Source organism: Esox lucius, chromosome 13 (genome assembly GCF_011004845.1).
Source record: "Esox lucius isolate fEsoLuc1 chromosome 13, fEsoLuc1.pri, whole genome shotgun sequence".
NCBI lineage: Eukaryota > Metazoa > Chordata > Actinopteri > Esociformes > Esocidae > Esox > Esox lucius.
The window spans coordinates 1,781,578-1,795,022 of NC_047581.1; positions in this window are offsets into that span (position 1 = coordinate 1,781,578).

The window sequence follows — 13,445 nt, forward strand, 5'->3', positions numbered from 1 at the left end:
ATGTGGTTTTATATAACTGTTGATCTCTGTCACTAGTTTTAATATGCTGCTGTAATAACCGCTGTCGAGTTCATATTTCCAAGTTTTGTCGTTATTCGAGTCATGTAGTTCAAATGCGTTTTCACCCCATGTAAAAGTCTACCACGTATGCGGGTATTGGAATTCTATCAAAGATACTTCCCAGTCACCTTTCAAATCTATATCTTTGGCAGATTTTGTGGTATAGCACGAACTCGTATTGCTTGGATAGACATGTCTCGATGAGTTACTGGGCAGCGTTATGTAGAAGCCACCGTCACCCATGCTGATCGCAGTCAATGTAAATGACGTGATCCTGAAAATCCTGGAGTTTTATCCAGTTTCTAGGTCAACCAAGCCATTTCACGAGACACATTTTCTTCCCTTTCTGTACTTTAAAGTTTTATCCTTAGCCACGATTATTTTCAGCAATTCCTGTTCATAAAAGGTCCCAACTATCACATCACCATCATAATCTTTTATTCTATATACAGGAGGTACCCGAGGAATACATTCGGTTATTGTAAAAATTAATCTGTGTACCCTTTTTCATAGCCTTTTGAAAACGCACCTCTCAGCTTTGAGAGTCTCACAGTATCCCCAACCTGGAACTTGTAGTTTTAATTACCATTTCTCATTAATGTTGTACCATACAGGTTCTTGAGAACTAATCTAACATTTTCTTCAAAAACTTCAGCAGGCTTCATCTTAATAGACCGATGGTAGCTATGGTTGTATCCATTAACTAAATCTTGAATAACTTCAACATAGGGATGAGTGTTGGCAGCTGTGAGATACCTCCACATTCGTGATTTAATTGTTTTATTAAATCTCTCAACGATACTCGCTTTGACATCATTTTCTGTAGCAAAATGTTTTATGTTGTACTTCTTCATCAACATTTCAAAATGTGAATTAAAAAACTCCTTCCCCTTGTCCGTTTGGACATTTTGCGGCGTTCTTCCTTCTTTTAATGTCTTCAAATGCTCGCTTTACCTCAATAGCACTTTTATTTCTCAGCATGCGAATCCATGCGTATTTGCTTAATACATCTATGCATGTTACATTTCATGTTATCGTTTTCCACACTGTAAGCACTCATGTCAACCAAATCCAGCTGAAATTGTGAATTTATATCATGAACAATAACCTCTATTTCTTTTCAAATGTATAGCTACAGGCCTGTGTAGCGTGTACGCATCCTGGGGAGCAGCCAGTCATCGGCCTCACAATTTTTTAGGATCTCCCTGGTTTTTTCCAAGTATGCTCTTTTCAAACCCTCTCTACCTACATAAGCACCAGGGTTTGCCAGGTCGTAGTAAATACTTTTCATAACTTGTTCAGACATCGTAGAGTGTTCGAGCAATAATGATAATTAATACATGTTTAACAATGTTTTATTTAAGTTTTCGAAATTACACACCCGAGATATTCAGAAAAGTTACGCAAACATTCAGATTTCTCATAGTCTTTGTTTATATAAATGTTAACATGAGAACTGAAGCTACCCTGGCCTTAGACAACAGACTCTTTGCTTTCATCACACCATGACGCCGCTGCGTCGCATACAGCATCCTCATTAAATTTGTCCATGTATTCATCCCTGTTCTCACTCAGTCTCTGTGTGATGTTCAGCTCCAACTTGAACTCATGCAGAAAGTTCTCAGCGGCCTTGTGAACATCAGTCATCGGTGTGTGAAAACCCGATGCGTTCAAAGCCTTGACCAACACATGTTTCAGTCGCGGTGTTAAAACTGTCGCCACAATGTCATCATAATGGGCCTAAAATACTCAGGCGGTTCGAGACATGAATGTCTTGTCTGGCTCGGGTGGTCCACTTACCATACGATGCATGCTTTGTGTAGAATAACCCCAACAACGTTTTCCAGAATCATACCCATTGTTGCTTTGATGATCTTTAAAACTTTTGGTACAAGGTTTTCGTCCATTTTGTTAGCATTTGAAATGTATGACAGATTAAGAGGACCTAGCTGATCACCAGTCTGGTCAATCCAGTGGTAGTTTCTTGCTGGGTATGCCGGTGGAATCGAGCTGTCTGGGTCAGGGGTTCCGTAGAAGGCTTCAGCATTGTCATCCCAGGTGTCACACAGCCAGTCCTCGGCCTTGGGTTCTTCAATCACCGCTTGGTTGTATTCTTGAGACATGTTTCGTAAATTCTTCCGACTGCTTGATAGTCTCAGGCGGTCTGTCTGTTTTTATGCTGTGTTGAGGTCGATGTTAGCTTAAGGCGGGGCTTCAGGGTCTTACGTCAGTCGATCCGCCCGCAGTCAATCTACCCCGCTGACATTTTCCGGAAATAGCTCCAATCTAACAGAGTCATACTCTTTCAACTTTAAACAGTACATCTACTGTATTATGTGGGCCTTGTTTTGGCCCCAAATAAAACCGTTTTCGAAAGGTGTCCCATAATCCGGCATTAAAAACCATTTGATCGGTCACACCAGGCTTAAATACATGGCCTTCGGGTAATTCATAAAATGCCACCTCCGGTAGCTCTGGGTTGAAAATGTATCCACCGATCCGACCAACATCCATTCCCCATTCCTGTGCCAACATATCCTGGTGTAGGTTTCTTCGGGGCTGGCATGTTGATTGCATCTCTGCGGTCCATCTGTAATTTCTTACCAAATCGCTGAGCGGAGTTTAAGATATTAGCTTTCACCGGTGTTTCACCCAAAACATTGATCGCAGCACAATCCTCCATGTTTTGTATTGTGTATGTAAGTTTGCTCAGGCAAGACTGAATGACCATCACCGATGTCTGCGTGATTTAAATACGGCAGACCACGCCAATCAACCCATTAAACATGAAAGGTTAACAACCACTGGTTGTAGGCCATCTGTTGCACCACTTGTCAGAAGATTAAACACTGGGGGTTTTAGATCTGACGAACACCATTTGTTGAACATCAAACAACTTACAGCTGACACAAAAATTATTTATTGCCTGGGAATTTAAAATTCCGGAACCCTAAGGGCCATTTGTTAATCATCAACCCACCTGTTATAACACTAGTCTGTTTTGTTGTAAAACATCAAACACGGACACATCAATGTTATCATAAATTAAACAGTCAACGGACATGCGTATGTCACTCCTGAAGTCCCGCCTGTACACACGTCATACAGGAAGTCCCACCCTACAAACCGGATGTCCCGCCCACCTGTCACATCAATATGGAAGTGCCGCCCTCCCGGGCCATAAATCAACATTCTGACACATTATACCCTACATTAACTACTTCTAGGTAAGCAATGCACACGCACCCGGCCATCCATGTGATGTACAAGGACACGTGATTCATCAGACCAGACCACCTTGTTCCTCTGCTCTGTGGTCCAATTCTGATGCTCACGTCCCCATTATAGGCTCTTTCGACAGGGGTCAGCATGGGCACACTGACTGGTCTGCGTCTATGCAGCCCCATACGCAACAACGCGTGTGTTCTGACACCTTTCTATCAGTACCAGCATTAACTTTTTCAGCAATTTGAGCTACAGTAGCTCGTCTGTTGGATCGGACCACACGTGCATCAATGAGCCTTGGCCGCCCATGACCTTGTTGCCGGTTCATTGCTTTTCAATTCTTTGAACCACGTTTGATAGATAATGACCACTGCAAACCAGGAACACCCCGCAATAGCTGCAGTTTTGGAAATGCTCTGACCCTGTCACCTAGCCATCACAAACTGGCCATTGTCAAAGTCCCTCAGATCCTTATGCTTGCCCATTTTTCCTGCTTCTAACATCAATGTTGAGGACAATGTTGACTTACTGCCTAATATTTCCCACCCATTGACAGGTGCCATGATAAGGTGCCATGTGCCATGGTGCCATGATTATCAGTGTTATTCATTTCACCTGTCAGTGTCACGAGTTGCGTAGTGGTGGAGAGGAAAGGAACCAGGCGCAGGTAGAGTGGCAGTCCATGTTGTATTTTTAATATAAATGAACACAGATCACTGAAACACTGAACGAAACCAAAAGTGTAAATCAAAACAGTACACTCACCACGTACCGAAACAAACGTAGACATGCAACAATGACAGAAAAGTGAGGGAAGCAGAGGAGAAAGGGAAGAGCGGGAGATGACGGAGCTGTCCGTCACCTCACCGTCAGACAGATGTCATACTGTTATGGCTGATCGGTGTATATTTTGAAAAACTGTAGCCTATATGTGTACTATATTTTTAAAGTATTAAAAAACAATAATTAAGAAAGTTATGACATGACAGAAGGGACAAGAAGGGATACAGATAAGTGGAAGACAAAGTCCAAAGTGAGGAATGAAACCACGGTCTCCAGTGTGGAGGGGGGTTATTGGATGTGTCTAAGTCTGTAGCCCACAGACTCGTTTCCCATCAAAGATTTCCAAAATGCAAATAAAATAATTCTTCCAGCTGTGGCCTCACATACCAGGAATACAACAGGATGTATTAATACACAGACATCATACAAATAAACAAGACCACAAAGGCTCTACGCAATGCTGACAGCAATGCAAACACTAAAACGTCATGTTTTTTGTGTGTTTTTTTTTACAAAACAAAAGCTTTTTATATAATGCCACTTCATATTTCTTTGTCATTAAAAACTGCACACTATATTTTCCTTTGTAATTGAGCAATGGTCTTTACCAGGTGACATCAGGAAGGAGAGGAAACGAGAAAGCACAGGACAATAACATCCAGCGGAATAATATAACATACCATACACAACAAATAACAAAGCTCTTAAAGAGGAAGTAATTTGAGACAGAGTTCCAGGGAATATAGATAGAATGCATTTTTATGTGGTTGTCCTCTCCTCTGCCTGTAAACATTGGGTCACACTGTACTCTCTCTACTCTCTCAATTTCTGAATGTCTATGAAAATCTGTGACTGCTAGACTAAACTTGTTTAGACTAAAACATGTTGTCAGTTATTGAGCTCTACCTTAGAGCATTGCAATGTGAAATTATTAATAAACTAATTAATTAAGTCTACTGTATTTAGAAATTAAAACAGAGGAACATCTGGAAAGCTACATCATCTCTTAGACCTATCAAATAATAACATATGGAAAACAGGTGAAAAGAAAACATTTGGTTGTTACTGTGAATTCCCACTTTAATGATTAAATTAGAAGGAACTACACTACACTAGACAAGACATGCTTGATTAATACAATTATGAGGGTGAAGGACTGATTTTTTCCCAAATGAGAAGAGCACTGAATATACTGAATATCACTCACACGAAAGACATTTAAGGTCAATACTGCCCTCTATTGGTCAAATGTATATATTACAATAAATGTACTACAAACCAATGTTCACTAGAGGTGTGCGATACCTCAAAATGTGGGTTTGATCCAATTTCAAGTAATACATGGGCCAGAATCGCCGATATCGGTACCAATACTTTTTTTATATTTAAAAGTGGTTTAAGTACTTTCATGTAGGGGAGAGCTTCTTGGAATATCCAGAGCTCTTGGGCAATCACCTAGGTGAAATAAAATAAAAAATGTACAGCCTATGACAGATTACATACTTACATATTTCAGGTTTGAGGCATATTTTTTCAATTCTATTAAAAAAAGTAATTTATATAGGTTTCAATGGGCTGAATATATTATCTGAATACAGTATAGTCTATATTCAATCTGTCTGCTAAAGTCTGCTAAAGCTAATGATAACCAATTACAGTTAGTAATTAATGTATGTAACATTAATGCAACATTAACCAATGCTGTAGATCCAATTTCACTAAAATATTAATTTCACTAAAATACCTGGATATTCCTTGCCTCTCTGAAAACACTGCCTCTTTTTCCTATTTGTAGTGGAGATGAGTGGTACCCGGTGGGGTCTTCTGCTGTTGTAGCCCATCCGCCTCAAGGTTGTGCGTGTTGTGGCTTCACAAATGCTTTGCTGCATACCTCGGTTGCAACGAGTGGTTATTTCAGTCAAAGTTGCTCTTCTATCAGCTTGAATCAGTCGGCCCATTCTCCTCTGACCTCTAGCATCAACAAGGCATTTTCGCCCACAGGACTGCCGCATACTGGATGTTTTTCCCTTTTCACACCATTCTTTGTAAACCCTAGAAATGGTTGTGCGTGAAAATCCCAGTAACTGAGCAGATTGTGAAATACTCAGACTGGCACCAAAAACCATGCCATGCTCAAAATTGCTTAAATCACCTTTCTTTCCCATTCTGACATTCAGTTTGGAGTTCAGGAGATTGTCTTGACCAGGACCACACCCCTAAATGCATTGAAGCAACTGCCATGTGATTGGTTGATTATAGGAGTGTAACGATCCATCTACTACATCGATGTATCGATTTATATTCGTATGATCCAACTACATCGATATGTGCTCAGCAAGTTGGCCTTCCGGACGACATATATCGATCTAACATTGTTTTAAAATGTAATCAATCGATTGTATCGATACTAGGAAATAACCCATTGGATTTAAGCACGTCAGACTTTATATGAATGTTTTTTCTTAGCACTTTTAATGATAAAGGCGATAAACGTTACTCGATTCAGTCTGCCTATCCGTGACGTCATCGCCCCGCGCCAGCAGCAGCGCAAAGACAACAAAACATAGCATGGCAGATGGCAGAGGAGAAGCCGACGAGCGAGAAATTATCAAGCCACCAGTGCGTTCCAGTTTGTGGAAACATTTGGGCTTTTGCAAAGACGGGGATGTTCTAAATAAGTCGCTCGCTGTTTGTAGGATATGTAAAGGTCAAGTAAAGTACAAATCACAACAAATCTCTCCAACCACCTACTAAGGCGCCATGGGATTTCACACAACACCGGTTGGTTGCACTTTATTCAAATAAAATGTGAATGCATTTGCCATTAATTGTTGTTTACTTGTTTGTTTATATCCATAATTAATTGATACCTGATTCCCTTACAAGAAACAACAGGAATCTAGGAAACTTCACCTGCACTGTCCAGTATCCAGGTATTTATTTCAGTCACACTGGTTGAATTTTTGGCTAAAAAGTTACTGAATCGATTTCAAGTCGCGGAATCGTTTCGGATCGTATCGTTCTAAATGAACCAATATCGGCCTTGAATCGTATCGACAACCATGAATCATGATACGAATCGAATCGTTGTTAAAATGAATCATTACACCCCTAGTTGATTAGATAATTGCATTAATGAGAAATTGAACAGGTGTTCCTAATAATCCTTTAGGTGAGTGTATATATCCAGATCCAAAACATTGTATATATTTGCTGCCAATACTTCATCTTATTGTTACATTTGGTTGTCTTTCATCCCTCAGGTCTGTCCTTTCCAAAACCACCAAGGATTCGAGAAATGTCTAGCCAGGCATTAGGATCAGAAGAAAATAATTATAAATCCAGGTCCAGGAGTCCACTCCATGACTCTCATTTTCTTCTCCAAAGTTCTCGCTCTCCACGCCAGCAGTCCAACACTCCCAGCCACAGCACTGTACACCAACAGTCCCACACTCTGCACCATAGCACTTCACGCGAGAGGTTCCGCACTCCATGCAATGTGCCCCACACCACACCACTTCGTGCCAGTGGTCCCAATCTCCGACCCACAGCACCCCACGCCAGCGGTCCCGCACTCCACACCAGACCACTTCACGCCAGAGATCCCATTCTCCGCCCCACAGCACCCCATGCCAGCGGTCCCGCACTCCACACCACAGAGACTCTTCTTACCAGCACAGAGAGGGTGGAGAGGTATTCCCATTAGATAATGGAAGTAAGTATACCACCTCATATTCTTACATAAAGTGGTATTTTTTGCAAATTGGACAAATAATTTTAATTCCAATTTGACTTTCAGAATTCCAAAGGTGGGTTCTCTATCTACAATCAGATATCGTGCAAAGCTGTCAGAGTTGGGCCAAAACCATCAGCCCCCAGAGTCTCAGTTCCACCTTGAAAAGATGAACAGCAGGCGTGAGCTAAAAAATCTGGAAGGGCAACTGGCAGATGAAGAAAAGAGGAATGTGATGGTCAGTATAACTATGCCAGGCCAATACTAATACAGTTTTTTAGGTGTTTCTGATGGTGAACATTTTTTAATTTTCAAAATCTTTTCAGGTCTCCCGGTTAGTCAGGATTGGGGGTGTAGATCTTGAGGACTGCGTGAAAAATGTAATGAAAAGGTAAGTGATACCATGCTTTAGTGCATTTCTCAGATCACTCATCAGGGCTCCAGACTGCGAGCAAAAAATATTTGAGAGTGTGCGACTGAATTTTACAGTCGCACTTCTGCAACTAGTAAATATACCCCTCTTTTTTTTTACACGTTAAACACGCGTCAATGAATCCTGAATGTATGGCAGGCCAATGAGTGTGAGAATAATAGGGAATGGTCACTGTAAATGGCTAATGTGTGGAGGGAGAAGGTCCTAGAGAGAACCGAGCGTGCGTTAAAGTTCGGTATTTTACACTTAAAGCCCTGTTTTCAAATCGCTTCTGATGAAATAGAACGGTTAAGATTAAAATTTGGACACATGCTGCTGGCCCGAGAATTTTAGGTTTCTGTGGATAACCCCCCCCCCACCACCACCACCACCACACACACACACACACACACACACCCACACACACACACACACACACCACCACAATGGTTGCATAGGTGCACTAAAACAATCCTTCCTAAAACGCATTAAACCTTCGTTTACAAAGACGTGAAACTCACCAAGTGGTCAGGGTTGGTCACTGATATGCTCACACAAAAATCGCTGCAAAAGATGCTTTCCAACAGGTTTTATCGTAGTTTTTGTCCAACTCCATTGACTTGTATTGGATGTGCTGTGAGGTACGGTATTACTCCGCCGCCGGAAACGGAAATGGGGTTGTTTGTATTCTTTCTGTAGTCGCGGTATCGTAGGCTACGCTATCCAAAGATTTTTAAGACAGCGATCTTCTGCTTCTGTGTATTCAATGAAATGCCAGTGGTTTGCTTGCAATTGGCAAAGGCCACCAACTGGGCTGCAGTGTCTATTATTCAAGCTCTCAACGGAAGAATGTATGTGTGAGGTGTTTGGAAAAATAGGTCCACAGTTTTACAATGAATGGTAAAACACCTATTGGAAAGCATCTTTTGCAGCGATTTTTAACCACTTGACCAGTTGAGTTTCACGTCTTTGTAAACGAAAGTTGCAACCACAGAAATCAAAAATTCTCGGGCCAGCAGCATGTGTCCAAATTTCAATCTTAACCATTCTATTTCATCAGAAATTATCTGAAAACAGGGCTTTAAGTGTAAAATACCGAACTTGCCCTTTAACGTCTGTGTGAAGGAGACGGAGGCAAACATCACAACCTGCTATGAGTGTCTGAGAAATGAGCAAGCAAACTAATTACTCGTTCAACTATTCAGTGTTTTTAAAGGGGAAATTAAGCAGTCAATACAAGTTTACATGATTTACAAGATGGATTTCCACTTTAATCAACAATTATATAAGAAACATGACAAATGTAAACATATTAAAGAAAAATGTTAAATATTTTGCGAGAATCGCGATCAGGGCGCCGCCATTGTGCAGTGTTCTAACCTATGACGTCACAAGGTTGGTGTTTTCGGGGGTATAATAGGAATATCTAGGAATATCCCGACATCAAACTGTCTACACCACGGTGTTTTGACCGCAAACAACTAAGCTTAGGTACAGTCATTATTAGCTAACAGCTGTAAGCATGAACTAACTCATGTTAACTTAGTGTTTAGCTAACTTAGTGAAGTTTATTAGTACCAGACAAAAAGACGACGTCTAACATTATATGTAAACAAACTGCACATTGAAACATTGTTCGCGATGTCTGCCATCATATTCCTGTCTCTCTTCAAAGTCAACATCTCGTAAGTTAGCATGTATTTGTTGTAACGTGGCTGCTGTACTGCGATGCCCACCGTGTCAGAGTCCATCTGCTGTCAGTTAATCCTGCATCACCATGGGGCACTCATTTACCATGCTGTGCCGAGAGGTAACGTTAGACGAGTTGGAAGTGGCAATGCTGAAGGATGTCAGAGCGGAGACACTGTGGAGCGTCCCATCAATAGCTGGTAAGTCAAAACAATGTTTCCATGTGCAGTTTGTTTACATATAACGTTAGACGTCATCTTTTTGTCAAGCAAAATTCAAGCAAAATCTGAACAGTGCACTATTGTTGTAGAAATGTTGATGATGATTCAGGAAATGCACCAAAATGATGGTGAAAAACTTCCTTTTCTGCTTGAAAAGACATTCCTTTTCTGCTTGAAGGCTCAGCTGTTCTGGTCACTTAGTTGTATTGTTCAATAATCTTAACAATTATTGATTACTGATATAACTTGGTTGTCTTTTTTCTTTTGTCAGAGTTCTTACAAACAGATTGATGGCAACAATGAATATGGATGGCTCAGGGGTGAAGAAGGCCTTTGGAAAAACACGGCTATATCGTGTTATAATAGGTACTACATTACTTTTTTTGTATGATTAGAGGATGTACTGTTGTATCTATCCAGTGTTCCCAATTATGCGACAAACTTTTAGCCATCACAGATGCACAGTGGCAATACTGTTAGGGTGTAACAATTAATTGTGCATTTTTTATGCTCAGTTTCTCAATGAGTTACTGTCAAATGCTGCCACATCCAAAAGCCAGAGGGTGCTCTCATGCATAAACTCAAAATATGCACAGTTTTTTATCTACACATTTTCATACAATATTAAAAGCACAGGTTTTAAATGTGTGAATGCTGTTATACCTATGCCAGTTTTAGTTAAAGGGATACTCCACTTTTTATGGAAGTAGGCTAATTTTACAACTCCTCCAGAGTTAAACAGTTGAGTTTTATCATTTTCGGATCCATTCAGAGTTGTAAAATGAGCTATTTCCAAATAAAGTGGAGTATCCCTTTAAGATTATCATCAATTAAATTTTTCATCTGAAAAACTAAACGTTGGACTCACTTGAAAAGAATGGTACGGAGGATCACTGAGCCACTAGAAGATGGTTATCCATGCTTATTTAAAAAGTTTGAATTACTTTGTGGATTTCCATGTGCAAGTGATGCTGAAAAATGTATGCTGTATTTTAACGTCTTAAAACAAGTGCTAATTGTGGCTTCTTATTCATTAAGGTGCTGTACAGCGTTCAAAGCCTTCGGCATTGGAGGTGGAAATACATGGGGAGCTATCTCCGATCTGCTCCCGATCGATGTGGGGGTATGGGACGGCAAAAGGGCAAATCTATTTTATTTTATTTATTTATTTCACAAAATAATACATACAAATGTTTATGCTTATCCATTAATTAATTCATAAACATGCGCATTCACACGCGCTGCATGAACGAAGAAAAGAAAACAACAACAAAAAGAAAGAAGAAAATCTTATAATTCCTGTCACTTTTGTGCACATCAAAAAAATAAAATTAAACAAATGTTTTTTTTAAAATAAACTATGAATAAACCAAACCCAAACCTCACCCCAAGCACCAAACATTTTCTGTAACTTACAATAATACCTATCTTTTCACATTTTTCTTGTAATATTCCTGTATTTTTTTCTTATACAAATTTCTTATACAAATTCTTACATTTACAAACACTTTTTGCAACACAAGGTGTTCCACAGTTTAACTTCGTAAATGGATAAACACATCTGTTGTTGTGTAGTTCGTGCAAAGAGAGTTTTCAGCAGTTGATGTCTGTTCAGATTCTGAATAGGCCTATAATCGATTGTTTATCTACAATGTTTTTGTTGTTAAATTGTGATATGATCTCACATGGTGAGAAAAAAATACAGTTTCAAGCTCTTACGAAAGTGATTTTATTAAACTTGCACCTTGTTTGGATAAAACCTGTAATATGTAACATTTTGTTATGTGATGACACAAGATGTCACATTTATATGTAATGCAACCAATGTTCATAAATTAAAATGTATATTTGAATTACATTTTTTAATTCTTGAATTGTAGCTGATAAATAAAACATTTAATACTGTTGTGTCGTTATTCTTGTGATCTAGATGTGTAAATGTGTAAAAAAAAAAAAAAAATGCTAATTAAATGAACGTCAAAACCCTTTAATGAGTTACATTTCGAGCACCGTGACGTCGCCCGTTATGGCGCAGCCGGGGCCCCACCCTGGAGCCAGGCCCGGGGTTGGGGCTCGTATGCAAGCGCAGAGATGCCCAGACTTCCCTCTCCCCAGACACTTCCCTCTTCCCAGGAAGGCGTTCCGGAGGCATCCGAAACAGATGCCCAAGCCACCTCAGCTGACCCCTCTCGATGTGGAGGAGCAGCGGCTCTACTCTGAGCTCCTCCCGGGTGACCGAGCTTCTCACCCTATCTCTAAGGGATCGCCCAGCCACCCTACGGAGAAAGCTCATTTCTGCCGCCTGTATCCGGGATCTTGTCCTTTCGGTCATGACCCAAAGCTCATGACCATAGGTGATAGTAAGAACGTAGATGGACCGGTAAATCGAGAGCTTCGCCTTGCGGCTCAGCTGTTTCTTCACCACGACAGACCGATACATCGACCGCATTACTGCAGAAGCTGCACCGATCCGTCTGTCAATCTCCCGTTCCATCCTTCCCTCGCTCGTGAACAAGACCCCTAGATACTTAAACTCCTCCACTTGAGGCAAGCACTCTCCACCAACCTGAAGTGGGCAAGCCACCCTTTTCCGACTGAGGACCATGGCCTCGGATTTGGAGGTACTGATTCTCATCCCCACCGCTTCCCACTCAGCTGCAAACCGTCCCAGTGCATGCTGAAGGTCCTGGTTTGAAGGGGCCAACACGACAACATCATCCGCAAAGAGCAGAGACGTAATCGTGTGGTCCCCAAACCTGACACCCTCCGGCCCCTGGCTGCGCCTAGAAATTCTGTCCATAAAAATTACAAACAGAACCGGCGACAAAGGGCAGCCCTGCCGGAGTCCAACATGCACTGGCAATGTCTGACTTACTGCCGGCAATGCGAACCAAGCACCTGCTTCGGTCGTACAGGGACCTGACAGCCCTTAGCAAAGGACCCAGGACCCCATATTCCCGAAGCACTCTCCACAGGATGCCGCGAGGGACACAGTCGAATGCCTTCTCCAAATCCAAAAAACACATGTGGATTGGTTGGGCAAATTCCCATGAACCCTCCAACACCCCGTAGAGGGTATAGAGCTGGTCCAGTGTTCCACGGCCCAGACGAAAACCACACTGTTCCTCCTGAATCCGAGGTTCTACTATCGGCCGTATTCTCCTCTCCAGAACCCTGGCATAGACTTTCCCAGGGAGGCTGAGAAATGTGATCCCCCTATAGTTGGAACATACACTCCGGTCCCCCTTTTTAAAAAGAGGGACCACCACCCCAGTCTGCCATCCCAGAGGCACTGTCCCCGACCGCCACGCGATGTTGCACA